General features: G+C 34.0%; 1 protein-coding gene across 2 annotated transcripts in view; it reads right to left on the minus strand.

The window, feature by feature from the left end:
* Positions 1 to 5,785, minus strand: part of LOC141401259 (GTP-binding protein Rhes) — a 310,203-nt gene extending 304,418 nt beyond the window's left edge. The window contains exon 1 of one of the 2 annotated variants that reach the window (XM_073981337.1): positions 5,237 to 5,785. The gene's annotated coding sequence lies outside the window, so the exon portion shown is untranslated. The remainder of the gene's footprint in view (positions 1 to 5,236) is intronic. The other variant, XM_073981338.1, reaches the window with a different exon arrangement.
* Between the last annotated feature and the right edge of the window lie 215 nt (positions 5,786 to 6,000).

Consider the following 6,000-nt stretch of genomic DNA (forward strand, 5'->3'; position numbering starts at 1 on the left):
ATTCCTAAAGATATGGTTACAGCTAAATGTGTTGATATAGCCCCCATATAACGGTATTTTTCGAATTTTAGCTACAATTTATAACCGAACTAGGTGTAATTTAACATTTGAGGTTTTCAGTGGTCATGAAACTTCTCCACAGCACCTCCCGATTTTCGGTATTTTGAGGATTTTAGTTAAAATTTTTAACCGAACTAGCTGTAATTTGACATTTGAGGTTCTCGGTGGTCATGAAACTTCTCCACCAAAAATTGTCGATATGTGTAGGTCCAGTTTCGGTATAGCCCCATATAACAGTACATCCCGATTTTCGGTATTTTGAGAACTTTAGATACAATTTTTAACCGAACTAGCTGTAATTTGACATTTGAGGTTCTCAGTGGTCATGAAACTTAACCGAACTATCTGTAATTTCACATTTGAGGTTCAAAGTGATCATGAAACTTCTCCACCAAAAAGTGTCGACATAGGTCCATGTTTCGCTATAGCTTCCATATAACGGTATCTCCCGATTTTCGGTATTTTGAGGATTTTAGTTACAATTTTTAACCGAACTAGCTGTAATTTGACATATGAGGTTATCAGTTGTCATGAAACTTCTCCACTAAAATTTGTCACCATAGGCCCTTGTTTCGGTATAGCTTCCATATAACGGTTCCTCCAGATTTTCGGTATTATGAGGATTTTAGCTACAATTTTTAACCGAACTAGATGGAATTAGACATATGAGGTTATCAGTTGTCATGAAACTTCTCCAATAAAATTTGTTACCATAGGTCCATGTTTCGGTATAGCCCCATATAACGGTACCTACGGATTTTCGGTGTTTTGAGAATTTTAGTTACACTTTTTAACCGAACTAGCTGTACTTTTACATTTGAGATTCAAAGTGATCATGAAACTTCTCCACCAAAAATTGTCGACATAGGTTCACGTCCCGGTATAGCCTCCACATAACGGTACCTCCCAATTTTCAGTATTTTGAGAAATCTTCCACCTAAAATTGTGAAAGGAAACTAATTATTTCAATTAAGATTATTTTATGGTGGAAGGTATAAAAGGTTCGGCCCGGTCTTACTTAGCGACTTTTTACTTGTTTTCTTTCTTTTACATTTTAATGAACTTTTGTTTTTTAATTACAAACCACGCATTGGAAATCTTCTTTTGCATTCTTTATATCTGTATCAATTGTTTGAATTTCTATAATTTTGTATTTATACCCTACACCACTATGTAGAAAGGGTATTATAAGTTTGTTTGGGTAAAAATTCATGTAACACCGCGAAATATTCGTCGAGACCCCCAATGTGGTATACCAATCTTCATATCTCGGCGAGATAAAGCGATTTTGAGATGTGTAACTGTGGCCAAAAATAGAAGGAGTTGTCGTAGGTGCATCAATTTTGGCACAAGTACCTATTATTGACTTACAATCTTCAGGACAAAAATTTGGGTTGGTCGGTCCACGTTTTGATATAGCCCCCATAGAACCGTACCTCCCGATTTTCGGTATTTTGAATGTTTTAGACACAATGACCAACCGAAAGTATTCAAATTTTGTGGTTAGTCTTCGGCAGAGGTATCAAACATTCCGACAGAGAATTGTGGGCTTAGGTCCACGTTTTGATATAGCCCCCATACAACGGTACCTCCCGATTATCCGTATTTTCAAGATTTTAGCCTCATTATTTCACCGAAATTGCTGAAATTTGGTATTTAGTCTTCGTAGGGGGCATTATACCTTCACATTGAAATTTGTCTGCATAGGTCCACGCCTTCATATAGCCCCCATAGGACGGTACCTCCCGATTTTCGGTATTTTGGAGGTTTTAGCATGATTATCACACCGAAATGGCTGAAAATTGGTATTAAGTCTCCGTTGGGGGACTTATAACCTTCCACCAGAAATATTTCGGTATAGGTCCTCGTCTTCCTATAGCCCCCATAGAACCGTGCCCCAATATCCACCCGATATGACTGAAATTTGGTGTTTAGTCTTCATATTGTTTGTGAGCATATTGAATATATCAAACTCTTGTCTATAAATATGAAAATTTTCCTTTACAAATTTTTTTTTTTTACCAATTATTGGTCAAAAAACGGTAAATTTTTTTGTAAAAAATCGAATTTTGACTTTCGCTGTTCACATTTTTTTTTTAAATTGATATTTTTAAAATTCTCTCATTTTAAAGCAAGATTATTAGGTACTTAATAAGCACACAAAAATATATGATGATCGGTTCATTCGTTTTCGCGCTATAGCCAACACCGCAAAACGATTTGTTAAAAAAGGGGGTATCATCTCAGTGAGGTGGTCGCAGAAAAAGAGAAATGACACATTCGTCTGCAAACCTCTGCAGCTGGGACCTTTTTATATTTGAAGTACTCACTTTTTACTACTCATACAGCAAAAAAATATTTATATACACTTTTATACAATTTTTTTCCCACTCCACTCAATTTAAAATTTGCTTCAGAAAATTAATAAACTTAGTAATACATGTTTGGGTAAATGTAAACACCATATGATTAATATTTACATGCAAACAAAAGTGTAGCCAAGTTTATTACATCCCAAGAGAACTTAGGAACAATTTTTGCAGCGACCGTTTCTTTTAAATTTAAATTATTAACGCATAATATAATTTATTAATTTTAGAAAAAAAAAAACACATAAATACGTATTACCTAAAATTGTCGGATTTAAATCCTTATATAGCAAAAACTACTTCACGTATCAGTACCAAAATTCAGATTCTTCTTAATTAATATGTTTTCTATCACTCCGCATCAATAAATTTGTTCAACGATGTTAGTTTTTACCATTTTTGGCCACGGTCGTGACACTGTGCGTCCGTCCGTGTGTCCATCTGTCCATTATAAATTGTAATCAAACTCCAGACCGCAATTGTGGACCGATCGTCACGAAATTTTGTATGGAGGTCGGGTTCAGACCAGGATAGATCCCTATTTTTGTTGGAGATGATCGTGAAATATTTAGCGGGTAAAATGAACCAAATACATAATTTTTATCCGATTTTGTAGCTGCTCTGTAGGTCGCAAAAATGGACTGATCGCCTCGAAATTTTAACTAAGGTGAGAGTATATGAAATTGTGAAAATTTTTAATATACAGCTTATATATCTATTACTGGAAGATACATTCCGCCATCGTAAATAAAATTTGGAAGGCCATTTCTTGAATTTTCCATTGTTTGTAGTGTAATAAGAAGCACGCTAGAGGTCGCAGTTATATATCAATAGTCACGAGATTTTGCACGATGTAAGAGTTTAGGTCGAAGAACATGCCTACAATTTTGGATGATGATCTCATATTATCTAGTGTGTTAAATGGAACACTACTTTTGCATGAAAAATATGACAAATTTTAAATTTGGTCCATATTTTACTTCCTGGAGGGCATGTATCAGCAAATTAGACTACATATGGAAAATGAACCACTGACTTATCTCCTGATGCAAATTGCAATAATGTGTCTCCTGGATAAATTCCCAGCATTATTGCAAATTACGTGGGACCCTAGTCATAAATTTGTTTGCATGTAAATTATTTGAATTTCTGCTCATTATTAGTTGTTTTTTACGGTTAAATATATTTTTGATATCACAAAATATATCCACAATGAACTATTTTCGAAATACACTAAAAAGCACAAAATCGCGTGCATTTCCAAACAATATGTATGGTACAAGTGCACTTTTTTGGACGATAGATCTTCAATAAACTCACAATGTTCCCTTTGAAAATTTGTATATAGCATTTGCAGTGTTCAATAAAATTGGAGCAATGTCCGCCTGTCGAAAATTTCACGGCCATATATGGCAAATTGCATTGTAATTGGCTATATTTGCAGCGGCTATACAGATGTATCAGAAGTGGCTACCAATGTCAGTTTTCCAATTTTGGAACTTTTATTAGAAATGTATAATGATATACATAATTGTTCCACAAACATCCCAGTAGGGACAAGGGAGGCTTCTCTAATATGAATGTGTTCAACCCGATTCATACTAGTCAATGATTAGGGACCTACTGTTTATCGCCGAGTCCAAACGACGTGTCCTCGACACCGCATGTAGAGAAGTTTTTCATGGCTGAAATACTCAGAAAATGTCACCATTATTAGTGAGAGGTATTTTGTCACCGTTGAAAATTTCATGTGGCCTGACCTAGGAACTGAAACAAGGCATTCAGCGTGAAAGCGGGTGTGCATACCATTGCACCACGGTTGCACCCTATTACATATGTCAAAACATTTTTTGATTTTTCAAGAATAGACTTCGGAGACATTTAATATGCTCAAAGCAAACAAATTATTACGTATCTTCGTTTCTAATATTTTTCCATAGAGTGGAGCTATATGTCAACTTCACATCAGAATGCCGTCTGTTCGATTCCTCGGCGAGGTAACGTCAAACTTTCAACAGTGGCAAAATACACCTTAGTAATGTTGGCGACATTTTCAGAGTATTTCAGCCATATAAAACTTCTCTAAAAGTGGTGTCTTAGGACACACCCTTCGGACTCGGCGATAAACTGTAAGTCAAAGCTTAATGTGATAAGGTGGTAGAATCCAAAAAAAGTGTTTCTTACAATAAGCTTATTTGTTCCATAAAGGAATTTTGATTTGCTGAAAGCTAATTCCCAGGTACAGTGGTGTAGGATATAACAAGGTCGGCCCCGTCCGACTATAACTTTTGCTTACTTGTTTTCTTTTTAACGAACTTTTGTTTTTAATTACAAACCACGCATTGTAAAGCTTCTTTTGCATTCTTTATATCTGTATCAATTATTTGAATCTCAATAATTTTGTATTTTTATTCTACCATGTATTATGGTTTATTATTATCATTTTATGGATGAAACTGTACATTCATATATCATGGCATGTAGAAACTTTTTTTAAATCCAATTACAAAATACCAAACAAAGTTGAGTTCTCTACTTAATATAAGGTGTTGGTATATCTATCCTCAGATTTTCTTTATTGCACAAAATAACTTAATATGTTTTCTTCAATTAGCAAATTTTGCACTATTTTAGTAGTATTAAAATAAATTCGAGGCTCATTTTCCACATGATTTTTGGTGTAACATTAAAACACCATAAACACCATTGATTAAAACTAAAGTAATGTTATTAATAATTAATTACTTTGAAAGCAATACAATGTTAATTCATATTTATATATCTACACATATTTATATGACACGAACCTATGTATGTACGTGCATGTGGCGGTATGGTACACCGAAGGGTAAACACTTGCCACTTTGTTTTTTAAGTAGTTTACAACACGTTAGAAACACATGACACCATGTTTAACAGGTTACACGGAAGAATGCCATTACAACTTCAACACGTTTACAAATATAACCGAAATATACAGATATTTGCTTTTGCAAGGTACTCCTGTTGGATATTAAAGTTGACACTTGTGAATTTTATTTCATTTTTTTCGTAAGATTTCCTTTTAATTTCTCTTCTCTTTATTTTCACTGGTATTTCAATTTCATATTATTACACTGGTATTCCTTCAACTCTACTTTCATTCATTCATTCATTGAAACACATTGTGAAACATCTGCATTTTATTTCTTTTTTTCTCTATATTTTGATTGGTAGTTATTTCCTTTTATTCTTTATTATGTTTTTATTTTCGATTAAATTATATGTGACACTTGACGCATATTACTTTGGTGCGGTATTATGCGTATTAATACTGATATCCTTGTATTATGACCGATGTTTTGAAAATAACTGTCGCTCCTTGGTGTGTAAACAGTTTTATATGTTTCCAGTTAACATTGGAGAGGATGTTTCAATCATTAAAGAGAATTGAGTTAACATTTCAATTCTCTTATAATGTCCTGCTTTAAAGGGGCAAAGTGTTGTATATTTTTAAATTAACTACTGCATGGTCGCGTATAAACGACAGTTTGATTAGGGAGTAACATGACTGTGAGATTAAGAGAGTCCT

This window comes from Musca autumnalis, unplaced genomic scaffold (genome assembly GCF_047663935.1).
Source record: "Musca autumnalis isolate F117 unplaced genomic scaffold, ASM4766393v1 scaffold_4, whole genome shotgun sequence".
In the NCBI taxonomy this organism is placed as follows: domain Eukaryota; kingdom Metazoa; phylum Arthropoda; class Insecta; order Diptera; family Muscidae; genus Musca; species Musca autumnalis.